Source organism: Lontra canadensis, unplaced genomic scaffold (genome assembly GCF_010015895.1).
Source record: "Lontra canadensis isolate GAN:19392208 unplaced genomic scaffold, GSC_riverotter_1.0 scaffold37, whole genome shotgun sequence".
In the NCBI taxonomy this organism is placed as follows: Eukaryota; Metazoa; Chordata; class Mammalia; order Carnivora; family Mustelidae; genus Lontra; species Lontra canadensis.
Genome location: NW_022631031.1, coordinates 9,140,137 through 9,155,143, shown reverse-complemented (window position 1 = coordinate 9,155,143; position 15,007 = coordinate 9,140,137). Strand labels below are relative to the sequence as shown.

The 15,007-nt window shown below is 37.1% G+C and overlaps 1 protein-coding gene across 2 annotated transcripts in view; it reads right to left on the bottom strand.

Moving 5' to 3' along the window:
* Positions 1 to 15,007, bottom strand: part of ZNF704 (zinc finger protein 704) — a 223,478-nt gene that overhangs the window by 206,540 nt on the left and 1,931 nt on the right. The gene's annotated exons all lie outside the window — the stretch shown is intronic.

The following is a 15,007-nucleotide window of genomic DNA, read 5'->3' as shown; positions in this document are numbered from 1 at the left end:
CACCTGGGTGGCTCAGTGGGTTAAAGCCTCTGCCTTCAGCTCAGGTCATGATCCCAGAGTCCTGCTTCCTCCTCTCTCTCTGCCTGCCTCTCTGCCTACTTGTGCTCTCTGTCAAATAAATAAATAAAATCTTAAAAAAAAAAAAAAAGAATAAAGAGCTAAAAAAAATTGCTGTCACCCAACAGATGGCTAAATGTACATTTTCAGAACCTCTTAACCACCCACCAAGCACTCATGTAACAAGAAATGCAAATAGAAGTGCCTGCTCTCTTTCTGTAAATCCTACCTTGGGTCACTTCAGACCTTCAAGTGGCTCCTCTCTCACTGCCAACCACCACATTCCCACTTTAAAATGCCACTAGGTCAGTGCTTACATGGAGTCAGGTGCCCATTTTCCTCCCTTTCTAAGACACCTCAACTAATACTTAATGAAACATGATTGTTTTTCTTTCAGATACTCTTCATGTACTCAGTTTTATAAGTTCTAAGATCCTTATTCTAATATTTACGTTATTTCTCTCATATTTTGTTAAACGAGTTTTGAGTTCTAAGTGAACCTGCTAATTGATAACATTTTCAAAATTACACTTTTTTCATTGAAATATAATTGACATACAACATTATATTAGTTTCAGGTGTACCACATAATGATTTCACATTTGTATACATTGGTGAATGATCACAACAATTAAGTCGATTTTCCATCTGTCATGATAAAAAATTATAAAATTTCTTTTTTTTTTCTTGTGATGAGAACTTTTAAAATTTGCTTTCTTAGTAAATTTCAAATTTGAACTACAATAATATTGGCTACAGTGCCCACATTATACATTACATCCCCATGACTTATTTATTTTATAACTGGAAGTGTGTATCTCTTGATCCCCTTCACCCATTTCACATACCCTACAAACCTGTCCCCTCTGGCAACCACCAATCTGTTCTCTGTATCCATGAGTTTTGTTTTGTTTTTTAGATTCCACATATAAGTGAAATCATATGGTTTTTGTCTTTCTCTAACTTTTTTTTTTTAAAGATTTTATTTATTTACTTGGCAGACAGAGATCACAAGTAGGCAGAGAGGCAGGCAGAGAGAGAGAGGGAGAAGCAGGCGTCCCGCTGAGCAGAGAGCCAGATGCGGGGCTTGGTCCCAGGACGCTGGGATTACAACCTGAACCGAAGGCAGAGGCTTTAACCCACTGAGCCAAGCAGGAGCCCCTGTCTAACTTATTTCACTTAGCATAATGGGTTCATCCATGCTATAGCAAATGGCAAGATTTCATTCTTTTTTATGTCTTAGTAGTATTCTATTGTGTATAGGTGTGTGTGTTTATGTATCACATCTTTATCTATTTATCCATCAATGAACACTTGGGTTGTTTCCCTATCTTGGCTATTGTAAATAATGCTGCAATAAACATAGAAGTGAATATATATTTTTTTTGAATTAATGTTTTAATTTTCTTTGAATATATACCCAGAAGTGGAATTATTGAATCATATGGTTGTTCTAATTTTTTGAGGAACTTCCGTACTGCTTTCCATAGTGCCTATATAAATTTACATTCCCCCCAATAGCACATGAGGGTTTCCTTTATTTCATTGTGGTTTTGATTTGCATTTCCCTGATGATGAGTGATGTTGGGCATCTTTTCTTGTACCTGTTAGCTAACATTTTCTTTGGAAAAATATCTATTCAGATACTCTGCCCATTTTTTAATTGGAATGTTGTTGTTGTTGAGTTGTATGAGTTCTTTACATATTTTAGATATTAATCCCTTATTAGATATATGATTTGCAATATCCTTTCCCATTCAGTACACTGCCTTTTCATTTCATTAATAGTTTCCTTCAATGTGCAGAAGCTTTTTTAATTTGATGTAGTCCCATTTGTTTATTTTTGCTTTTGCTGTTCTTGCTTTGGGGATAGATCCAAAAAAACATCACCAAGGCCAATGTCAAGGAGCTAACCTCTTATGTTTCCTTCAAGAGTTTTATGATTTCAGGTCTTACATTCAAGTCTTTAATTCATTTTGAATTAATTTTTGTGTATGGTATAAGATAGTGGGCCAGTTTCATTCTTTTACAAGTAGCTGTCCAGTTTTCCCAACACCATTTATGGAAGAGGTTTCCCTTTCCTCATTGTATATTATTATCTCCTTTGTCATAAATTAATTAATTGATCGTATAAGCATGGGTTTCTTTCTGGGCTCTCTATTCTGTTCCATTGAATGAGTGTCTATTTTACTGGTAATACCACCCTGTTTTGATTACTATGGTTTTGTAATATAGCCTGAAATTAAAAAGTGTAATGACTCCAGCTTGTTCTTCCCCAAGATTGCTTTGGTTATTTGGGCTCTATTGTGGTTCCATACAAATTTTAGAAAGTTTGTTCTATTTCTGTGAAAAATGCCTTTGGTATTTTAATAGGAGTTACACATAAATCTATAGATTGCTCTGAGAATGTGGACATCTTAGCATTATCAATTCTTCTAGTCCATGAGTATGTAATCTTTCCATTTATTTGTGTCTTCTTCAATGTCTCATGGTTTCAGTGTATAGGTCTTGCACCTCCTTGACTAAATTTATTCCTAGGTATTTTATTATTTTTAATGCAATTGCAAATGGGTTTTTCTTAATTTCTCTTTTTTGATAGTTCATTGTTAGTACATAAAAATGCAACAAATTTTTGCATCTTGATTTTGTACGCTGCAATTTTACTGAATTCATATATTGGTTCTAACAGATTTTTGGTGGAATCTTTAGGGTTTTCTATATATAAAATCATGTCATCTGCAAATACTGACAGTTTTACTTCTTCCTTTCATATCTGGATATCTTTCTTTCTTCTTATGGATTCAAAGTTATGACTAAGATTTCTAATATAATTATGTTGAATAAAAGTGGTGAGAGTGGGGATCTTCTTTCTGATCATAAAGGAAAAGCTTTCAGATTTTCAGATTTTTGCCATTGAGTATAGTGTTAGCTGTGAGCTTGTCTTATATGGCATTTATTATGCTGAGGTATGTTCCATCTATACCCACTTCACTGAGTTGTTTTTTTTTTTTTTTAATAATAAATGGGTGTTAAATTTTGTTAAGTGTTTTGTGCATTTGTTCAGATGATCATATGATTTTTACCCTTCATTTTTCAATGTGGTGTGTCACATTAATTGATTTATGGATCTTGAAACATCCTGCATCCCTGTAATAAATCCTACTTGCTCCTGGTTTATGATCCTTTTAATGTGCTGTTGAATTCAGTTTGCTAATATTTTATTGAAGACTTTGCATCTATGTTCAACAGTGATATTGGCCTGTAATTTTCTTTTTTTGTGGTGTCCTTGTCTGATTTTGGTATCATAGTAATATTGGCCTCTAAACATGAATTTAGAAGCATTCCCTCCTCCTTAATTTTTTTAAAAAAGTTTGGAAAAGATAATATTAAATCTTTGAGCATTTGGTAGGAATCACCAGTGAAACTCCTTGGTCTTAATCTTTTATTTGTTGGGCATTTTTTGATTACTGATTCAATCTCTTTACTTTCAATCAGTTTATTTAGATTTTCTATTTTTTCAAGATTTGGTCTTAGAAGATTGTATGTTTCTAGAAATTTATCCATTTCTTCTAGAATGTCCAATTTTTTGGCATATAATCATTTGTAGTAGTCTCTTATGATCCTTTGTAGTTCCTTGGTATCAGTTGTAACTTCTCTTTCATTTCTGATTTTATTTGAGACCCTTTCTCCTTTCTCCTTAGTGAGTCTAGTTAAAGGTTTGCCAATTTTGTTTATCTTTTCAAAGAACCAGGTTTTAATTCCATTGATCTTTTCCATTGCATGTTTAGTCCTTATTTCATTTATTTCTGTTCTATTATTTCCTTCCTCCTACCAATACTGGGCTTCTTTTGCTCTTTTTCTAGTTCCCCAAGGCATAATGTTAGATTGTTTATTTGAGGTTCTTTTGTTTCTTGAGGTAGGCCTGTATTGCTATAAACTTTCCTCTTAGAGCTTTTGCTGCATCTCATAGATTTTGGTATATTAAATGTCCAGTTTCATTTGTTTCAAGGTATTTTTTTAAATTCTTCTTTGATTTCTTCATTGACCCATTGGTTGTTCAGTAGCATGATCTAATCTCCACATATTTGTGATTTTTTCCAGTTTTCTACGTGTAATTGACTTCTAGTGCCATACCATTGTGATTGGAAAAGACGCTTGACATGATTTCAACCTTCTTGAATTTACTGAGTCTTGTTTTGTGGCCTACCATATGGTCTACGCTGAACAGTATGTACACTTAGATTCCATACATCCTCAAGAAGAATGTGTGTATTGCAGGGTGGATGTATATACCTATTAAGTCCATCTGACCAAATATGTCATTTAATGCTGATATTTCCTTATTGATTTTCTGCCTGGATGATCTATCCATTGATATAAGTGGGATATTAAAGTCCCTAACATTATTGTATTGGTGTCAGTTTCTCCTGTAAATCTGTTAATATCCATTTTATATACTTAGGTTATATATTAGGTTCTCCTAATGGCTGCATAAATATTAACAAGTGTTATATCTTCTTGCTGGAGTGATCCCTTTATCATTATGTAAGGTCCATCTTTGTCTTTTATTACAATTTTTGTTTTAAAGGGTTTTTTTGCTATCTTGGATTTCTTTTGGTTTCCATTAGCATGAAACAGCTTTTTCCATCCCTTCATTTTCAGTATGTTGTGTCCTTGCATCTGAAGTGAGTTTTTTGTAGGCAGCATATAGATGGGTTTTGGTTTTTCTTGTTTGTTGTTTGTTTGTTTGCTTTTGATCGGTCTTGTTTTTTAATCTATTTAGCTACTCTGTGTCTTCTGTTTGGAGAATTTGGTCCATTTACATTTAAGTAATTATTGATAGGTATGTAATTATTGCCATTTTATTAACTGTTTTCCGGCTATTTCTCTCTGTCCCATTGTCCTCTCGCTTTCTTCCTTTGTGGTTTAATGATTTTCTGTAGTGTTATGCCTAGGTTCCTTTCTCATTTTATTTTCTGTGTATCTACTATAAGTTTTTGCTTTGTGGTTATACCATGAGGCTCACATATAACAGTCTACTTTATAACAAGATAAGAGCAACTTAAGTTTGGACACATTTTGAAACTCTATCATTTTACTCCTCTTCCCCAAGTTTTATGTTTTTGATGTAACATTTTTCATCTTTTTATTTTGTGTGCCCTTTAGTTATTATAGGTATAGTTATTTTTACTATTTTTGTCTTTTGACTTTCACATTAGCTTTGTAAGTGACTGATTCACTACATTTACCTTTACCAGTGAGAGTTTTACGTTCATATGTTTTATTGTTACTAATTAGTACCCTTTCTTTTCAGCTTAAAGAAGCCCTTTTAACATTTCTTGTAAGGCTGGTTTAGTGGTGATGGATTCCTTTGGCTTTTGTTTGTCTAGACAGCTCTTTATCTCTTCAATTCTGAATGACAACCTTTCTTGGTAGAGTATCTTGGTTAGAATTTTTTTCCCTTTTAGCATTTTAAATATATCATGCTACTCCCATCTGGCCTGTAATATATTTGCTGAGAAATCTGATAGTCTTATGGGGGTTCCCTTGTAGGGAACAAGTTGTTTTTCTCTGAATGCTTCAACAGCTTAATTTTCTAAAAAATTATTATTAAATAAACTTTGAGTCCTAGCCCAAATTAATAGAAGTTAGTGAGGTTTGGTCTTTACTAAACACTTGTAGTTGACTTGTGAAGCATGCACAAGCTATATGAAAGCGTTTATGAAAATTGCATTTCATATTGTTTTTATAATTTACTCCAAAATAAAGTCTTCTCACTGTTTAAATTACCACTGTTGCTTAAGTACAAATTCCAATTATTTTTAAAGTCTGTTGAACCCACTGTTTTCAACAGTGTTTGACAAATACCTACATCATCTGATACAAAATTATGATAGATAGATAGAAAGAAAGAAAGAAATTGCCCCATCTTCTCTGAGGCTTATTTTCCATATCTATAAATGGGATTAATAATATACACCTTCCAGATCACAAAGAGGGTCAAAAGAAGTTAACTATGAGGGCCCCCTATAAATTAGGATGCATTAAATGTTGGGTAATACTGATATAAATATTGAACAGTATATAATAAAGAGTCCTTATACAAAGTATTTGGTGTTCACAAAAGCTTAACCTCCTATTTTGCAATAGTCATACTCTTGTTTACAGGAAATGTGTCAATCTCAATGTCCTAGTGATTTCATATGGTGTTTTTATTTAGACTATTCTGATATTTTAAATCATTTTTCCTTTATAATGTGGAAAACGTGTCATTGAATACATTTTCCTGGGCATAAACACCTTGTGATTTTCTGTTCCCTCAGCACTTTTAATTCTGCTATGATAGCACCTCTCACACCTCCCATCTCCTCCACCAGACCCATAGTGGAGCTTGATTTACCAAGAAAGGTAGTGTTCTCTACCAGTTTTTAAATTTCACACACAAAAACAATATTCACAGATATACAAGTGAAAATTTACCACAATGAAAAAGTCTCTCTCTCTCTCTCTTTTTTTTTTTTTTAGAAACTTGATACTGAAAAAATTATCAGCTTTATGAGGGGAATATTTTGAAGAATGCATGATCCACAAAAAACTTTTTCTTCTTTTTTTTTTTTTTTTTGTTTTAGAGAAAGAGAGAGCATGATGGGGGCAGGGAGGTGAGCAGAGGGAGAGAAAGAATCTTAAGTAGGCTCCATATCAGCACAGAGCCTGATGCTGGGCTCAATCTCACAACCCTGAGATCATGACCTGTGCCAAAATCAAGAGTTGAACACTTAACTGACAGCTATCCAGGCACACTCTCCCACCCCAAATGAATTTTAATCTTTCTCTACACGTGACAATTTATTTCTTTAATAATGCAGTTTTAGTTATTTATCCCAAGACCGTTATCCATGGATTTCTCATTTATAAAATAATTATAAACCAGTATTTCCTAAAATCTACCCAAAGGAAAAGATGCTCCAGAAAAAAGGGCTCTGTAATCTAATAAATATATAAATGCCACAACCTATATTCACCTTCTTAAAAACCCAAAATGGCCCTTGGTATCTACGATCAATAACTTCTTTATAGGTATACGAGTATTGTACTACTCTCCCAATTTCTTATATGTTTAAATATTTTATAACTTAAAAAAATCTGTGCCTCTGTTTTTAACCAGAATTTCCCCAAGTTGTTTAAGCACAGTGTCCTTTTCTCCTCCTTCTGGATATCCCCCCAATAATAGAAACAAGTAGGTACAAGAGTTTAAAGGTACACTTTAGGCTACACATCCCCATCTACTGAAAAAACAAAGAATGACTTCTTCACCAAACAAAAGTACAACAGGTCCTGAACACAAATGCAGAGGAGGATGGGAAGGGCAAACACACACCTCAGAGATTCTTAGCTATCTGCAAGTTAGAGGTAGTAGAAGATGACATCACTGTATTTCTACCACAGCTTTTAACAGCGCACATTGTATATGGTAAGCCTCTTCTCGCCCCTTTGGATAGTAGCCAGATTTACTTCAATATAAGAGCTATAGATCTGAACAGACTGATGAACCTAAGATATAGAACACCTCTGTCCTCTTTGCACAAGTTGATAAATGACTCACAGCTTCCTGAGATGAAAAGGAAGATTCAAGCTCACCACACATACAATGAAACACCAGAGAGTTCAGATGAACAAAGTCACTTCAGGAAGTAGATTTTTAAATACCTCCATAGCATGAAATAAAGAGAAAGTTGTAATAGTCAAAATAACTGTGGGATTTGAGATCCTTGAGGAAAATTTTACAAAAGATTCCTTTCTGAAAGCATAAAGGAAATAAGCTGCCATCCATATCAAATTTCAGGAGCTCTTTGGGTCATATTCAATAATAATAGGCAATGACAAGACAATATTATCCCAATTTCATAGATGCTAACACTGAAGCATAGAGACATTAAACAACCTGATAAGCCATGCAACTATTAAGGGGAGATGGCAGAATTTGAACCCATAGTCTGTTATATCCCTTCTGGATCTACAGAGAAGTAACAGTGGGGTGAGGGGCAGCCAGCAGGATCATCTGCTTTGACTCAAGCCTGTTCTCTCCCATGTCACTAATGAGCCCACAATGAAGGTCACACTAATGGACTATAATTATTCTGTCTGCAGGTTTTATAAAATCATATTTCAAGGCACACAGCCTCTTTAAAAATTGGGTTTAATTTAAAATGTTGGAGCACTTTCGACATTCACTTATTTTGATGAGCCATCCCCAATTAGTCTGAATCAAGGAGATTTTACTTTCACTTAACCTTCCATTATGACAAGAACATAAGGAAAGCAAGTGTGTCACTGGTAACTGTTGGGCATAGCGTCAAGATAACACACTCTAAGTCAGTCCTCACAGAGCAACAGACAAGCAGGATCCTTTAATTCTCTGTACCTCAAGGCCCCATGGAGTTTCACAAGATGAACGTACCCCTTTTGTATGTTATTGCAAACTTTTTACCCTGAAAGTACAGACCTACCTTCAAAACTTGAATTGAGCCTCTTTCCCCTGTATATAAACTGTTAACACTGGATTTTCTAAAACAGTATCCTCAATGAAGTGTAAAAATTTAATCACTCTAATTCTACTGCACATATCTCAGTTGTATCCTGTTCCACTTCATCCAGTTAGTGAGAACAACCCAAGGTTATTTGCCAGATTCAGTGATTTAAACTCATGCTTAGACTAGCTACTCAGAAATCACCTCCTGGCCAAACTGTAACATCTTCTTCATACAGATTGTTTGGCTACAATTGTTTTAGGGTATATATCAAAATTACATCCATTGTGGTAGCCAAGTAAGGTCTCTCAGTAGATCTAATCTTGGTGTTAGTCATAAGGAGGGAAAAGGAATTAGAACTTCTTTATAGACAATCTGGCAGGAATTTGTTAGACTGTGGGCTCCCTGAAGGTAGGTCTTACCCACTGTGGGAATGAGGGAATGGACAGGAGCACGGACAAGCAAACCAAAGGAAGTCATCCTTCTTTCAATGATATGGATTTGGATGGGCTAGAAGGCTGGTAATGAGAGCCTCGGAATATTCTCAAATATTTCAGATAGCCTAATGGAAACTATACATTTACCGTAAAATGAGATTGCACAGAGCAACTGAAAGGTCAAGTTTCTTCTACGTTACCACACTTGACATTAAGTCGCTGTGAGAAGACCAGTTGTTCCATGTAGGTCAGAAGGTAGGGACAAAAATTCTCCCATGCTTCTCCTCTCCGAGCCCTTCTTGAGATGGAAGACACAGTAATCTGACTGGGTCAGACTTACAAATGAATGGAGTCTCTATATTTTAAGAAATCAAACACACACAGGGCTGTAAGTTTCTGTCTGACTCCTCGCAAAGAGGCGGGATAAGAAGATTGGGGGTAAGGCTTGACTTCTCACTTTTCCTCCTCTTTTTTTTAATGCTTCCATAGTCAACTGGTAGTAAAATTGTGGTGGAGGAGGCGAGGTCCCATTTGAGAGCTGAGTATACATGTCCGTTGGAAACTGCATAGGGATGGCAGACTGGCCTGGGCAGGATTCCTGGTGGGGCGGGGGGTCCTGCCCATCCTATCCCATGCTACCACAGCCACAGTGAGGCCACCTCTACCTGAGGCACTTTATCTAGGAGGAACATTCTAAAAATAGAAGTCTGTGACTTCTCTAGCTACAGTTCTGAGGCAGTGAACTGCAGAACATTCTCGGGCCCAAGAAACTAACCTAGAAAGGAGGGCCGTAACTTGCTAATCCTGGCCCCACCAGACTTGCTAAGCAACCCTCTCAGGACAAGGCATTCCATCTTTCATGGTCTTGGTGCCCTCAGTGGTCAAACGAGGGTATTGGATTACTAGATAATCTCTGTTTCCCTTCCAACTCCAGCAGTCTACGATTCAGTGAATGACAACTTTGTCTGGTATCTTAAGCACATGCCTTTCGCTTGAGCCAAGACAGACCATTTGCAAGACACATGCTTGTTAGCAAATTGGAATTCAGTGTTTGCTGCACAGACCCTGCCAAAGGATTCTTAAAGTCATCTGATATTCAAGATATAGTCTAATAGATGAGTTAACCATCCCTGAAGAGCTGGCACATAGAAAGCAGATTCCATTCAATTAATATTTATTGAGCGCCCAAAGTGGGAACTTAGACATATATTATCTCATTTAAGTCTTTCTTCACAGTTTTTCAAAAGATGCAATTTTGATAGAAGCACTAGCAGTCTTTCATGTTCAGTGTTTTCTTAAGTGTATTATGCCAATAAATTATCAATCCCTTCAGATGCTTCCATTCTTATCCTTACACTAATATACAGCATCCCAGAGCACAACCCTTGGCCTTATCATCTCTACCCCTACTATTTTGTTTCATTGAATAACAACTTACTAGGGAATCCTTCCTCCATTTGGCAGTGTTCTTGTATTTTTTAAATTAAACTCTGGATAAGGATATTGTTTACTATCCTACTTAGTATTTCTTATATAGGAGCCCCTAGGAGGGGCAGATAAATATGTAAGCCTCATTTGATCAGGAACTGAAAACTGTAATATGTAATATGAAGTTTCTCTTGTTATCTCATTTAAAGTCTAAAGTCTAAATTAGTGTCCATTATAACAATTGAGCAATATATCTCAGATACTTCAAAGCATCTAATCCTTAACCTCCTTAGCCATCCCTAGTCCTCCTGGAAGTAAATGGGTAAGTAAATTATAGGAAATTCCAGTATAGTGACTAAAAGCACAGGCCATGGATATGAACCTGTGGCTACACTATGTCAGGTGTGGTATTTCATTTCTGAGTCAGTGTCCTGAGTTGTGGAGAATGGGGCCATCCTGATTACCAAGTCATCGTTTCTAATGAGATCCTCCTTCACACAAAGCATTTACTATAGTTCTTGCCAAATATTCATAAATATTTGGCAAATATGCATTTGAATTCATACTAATGATATTTTGGAATCCAAACTGCCCTGCATTTTATTCCCATTCTTTTGTTGACTTTATTGGTTAACTCTTTGTTTTCTCCAATCCATTGATCTATGGCCTTTTCACTATCCCTCACCATCACCGCCCCCCCTCTGTCCTTACTTCTCTTAAATCCCATAGCCCATCATTAGAGTCACAGCTGTGCCAACTTCCTCAACAATATGTTCTTCTCTTTCTTTCCATTGCTCACCCACCTGGCAAAACCCTATCCCTGCTGAATCCTGCTGTCTACGTTGTCTGCAAAGAAACAGTATAATATAAGGCATACGGGTGGTAGCACTGGAGTTCAGCTTTCCAGGGTTCAAACACCTGCTCTGCCACCCAATATCTGTATATCTTTAAGTTGCTTATCACTTCCATAAAATGAGGATGATAGTAATAATGCCTGACTCCTGAATATTTAATAAGGTTGGAATGACACTATACACTTAGACTTGTACTGACCATAGTAGGCACTCAATAAACATTATTTATTATTATTGCACCATGCGTGAGTCAGTGGAATGAATCTGGAAAAAATCACATACCTAGACAGGCTGCTTGCACCATAAATGGAAAATCATTGACATCAGATGGGCCCTTGATACTATCTGGAAACTCTATTTGCTTTCTCAGTATGTTTGCTCTCCTACTCTCCCACAGCACTGTGCCATGCCTTCAACTCTTACTTCAACTCTCCTCCACTCTCAGCTGATGCCCCACCACCACCTGCTTGCTGCATGGGGAAAATAGAAGCCATGGACGAATACTACTTCACCTGACTGTCATCCAATATACAACTGCCCACATCTGAGCCTGTCTTCTCCACCTTCTCTTTAATTCAATGGAAGAAAGTTTCCTTGCTTCTGTCAAAGGCCAACCCCTATACTTGGGTTACAGATCTCCTCCACTGTGACTTTCCCAAGAACTTTCCTCACCCTCCTCCAAGCTGTGTGTGTGTGTGTGTGTGTGTATGTGTGCGTGTATAAATATATATATCTCCTGAAAATCTTCCATTAAGTGGAACTTACAACCCACTCCTAAGAATAGAATATAGCAAAAATGATGGAGTATTGTTCCTGCGATTACAGGGAATTAATTATATGAGACTTTAACTTGCTAAGACAGGCGCTAAGATTCCCCTTGCTGGCTTGATGAAGTAAGAGGTCATGTTGTGGAAGCACAAGTAACAGGGGAGCAGAGGTGGGGGAAAGTGCATTTAGGAGCTGAGGGCAGCCTGCAGGCAAAAGCCAGCAAGAAGCTGGGACCCTCAGACCTAGATGCAGGGGAATGAATTCTGCTCACAACCTCAATACACTTGTAGGTGGGTTCTTCCCCAGTTAGGCCTTCTGATGAAAAAACAGCCGGCTTAAGCCTCGACTCCTAACCCACAGATACTGTGAGAACTATTGCAAGCCAAAAAGTCTGTGGTAATTTGGTACACAGGAATAGAAAATGAAGGCATCTGCCAGACGCACCAGAAAATTCCCATAATGCTATAGTACCTAGAGTCTACTGTATCCTATCTTTAAAAAAAAAACTAGACTATATGCCCTCTAGGTATTGCCCCTTCTCTCTGTTCTTTTCCAACAAAACTTGTTAAAATAGTTTTTCATATGTCTCACTATGTCCTCGCCTCCCATTCACTGCTCTGCCCGCTGGATTCACATCACTGTCTTCACATTCTTTTGTCAAGAATACCGGTACGTTCCACATTATTTCATCTAAGTGGATACGTCTCTATGCTTATCTTATTCAACATCCCAGTAGTATTTAACACAGCTCACCACTCTCTACCTTTAGAATGATTTCCTCCCTTGGCTTACAGGACTTTCATTCTCTAGTTTCCTTTGACTTGACTGGCTGTTGCTTCAAGCCCAGCTTTGCTGGCTTCTCCTCCTATACCCAAACTTGAACAAGGCTGTGCCCAAGTCTGTCTCAAGGCTCTCCTCTCTTGATCTACTGCACTCCCTTCCTAGTCCCCAGCTTTAAATGATTATCAACATGCTGCTGACTCTCAGATTTTTCTCTCTAGCCCTGACCTCTCCCCTCAGCTCCCCAACCTACAGCCAGCTGCTTAATTACATTCCCATTTACATGTCTAATTGTCATCTCAGAGTTAACACGTCCAAGAAGAACACTTGATTTTTCCTTCACAAAAATCTGTTGTGTCCCCAGGTTTCCCAATCTCAGCAAATGGCACATTCAAAAAACCTTTAGAGTGGGGCTTCTCACTCCTTTACCATCCTCCCCTAATCCATCGGCAAGTCCTTACACGTCAATCTTCAAAAACAGATCCTGAATTTGTCTCCTCTTTTCTAACTCCATTCCTGTCAGCCTAGTCTAAACTGCCCTCTGCTCCCACCAGGACTACAGCAACAACCGCCTAACGGTCTCCCTGATTCTCCTTGCTGTCCTCTACAATCCATACAACAGCAATTTTTTTTTTTTTGAAAATACAAACCACCTGGTATGGCTTTACAGCCTAAGACTTTCCAAAGACTTCATATTCTACTTCAAAAAGCCCACGAAGCCCTAGGTTGCTGGCTCCTACCTGCCTCGTTGACAGATCTCGTACCTCCCAAGTTCTAGCCATCCTCATCTCTTTATCCCTCCCACCTCAGGACTTTGGCAATTGTTATTCCCTCCAATGGACAGATCTTCCCAAGCTACATGTCTCAGGTCTCAGATCAAATGTCCCCTCCTAAAGGAGGTCTACCCCATAATAGCCTTCTCTTCTTCCTCCTAGACTCTGTGATACCATTACTTCCCTCATAGCATGCATCACAATCTCAAGCACCACACTTATTTGTTTGTTTGATTATTGCTATGACTCCTCTTACTAAGCTTGAGCATCTGGAAGGTGCCCACTGCTATGTTCTAGAATAGCACCTGGCACCCAGGAGATGCTCAATAAATATTTGAATAAATGAATGCATAAGCATATTCAGAAGTTGTTGACATTTTATATGCATTAGAATAAAATGATCTGCTATATTCTATTAGAAAATCTCTTCAGATCCAGAGTCAAGATGTCACTTAAGCAGTAAAAAGTGAAAAGAATTATACCTCAAACTATTCAATATATACATTACTAAAAAGCTGTGGGCCCAAGAAATGTTATAAAATGAAGCCCATTTTAAAAAAAAGTTAACAGAAATCTGTTTGGAGATGGGAATAATCTTTTTTGATGATGTGAATTACCACACCCTGTTATCCTGTTTCTATAGGTTTGATTTTTTTTTTCCTGCATTGGGTTTACTTTGATCACACCGCATAAATTATGATTTTTCTGTCACAAACTATAAGCCACAAGACATATTTTCAGTATTGCTGGAAAAAAAAACACTAAGGAATCACTGTTCTCTTTACTCAGTATCACTGATGCCATGTGATTTAATTCTAAACGCAGTTATATCTTATAGCCATACAATGCAGGCTTTTTAGCAGACCATGGTAATGAGAGTGCTCTCGGTTTAGATTCCAACACGCAACTGTCAAAAAATATCATCCCCAATGACTACTTGCTGAAAATTTCTCACTCCTAGAGCTGGTACTTCCAGGGTGGTCTAGGAAAGAAATTTGTGCCTATGTCTATTCTGGGGATATTCTAATGCTGATGTTTAGCATTTCTTTGGAATTGCAATTTCATGCTTTGAGGAGTTTTTTCCTTTTCCCCAAGCCCCAGGAGATAAATAGTCTCTATTAAGCTCACTTGTTTATGTATTTTTTTTCTTCCTGATATACCACTATCCTTTGAAAATTCCAGTAAATAGTTACTCAGTTGATTTTAAGAACCGCTCTCGAGAAAAAGCACTAACTTCATCCCCTACCACTTGCTGCCCTCAAAACTTCTTAGCAACATACACTGTGCATGAACCTCAACGTGGTTTGCTTTGTCCAATCGCATGCTTGAAAGCCCAGCCAGTCAGTTGTGTAATAATAAACCCCTTATCTCCTGAAGATACA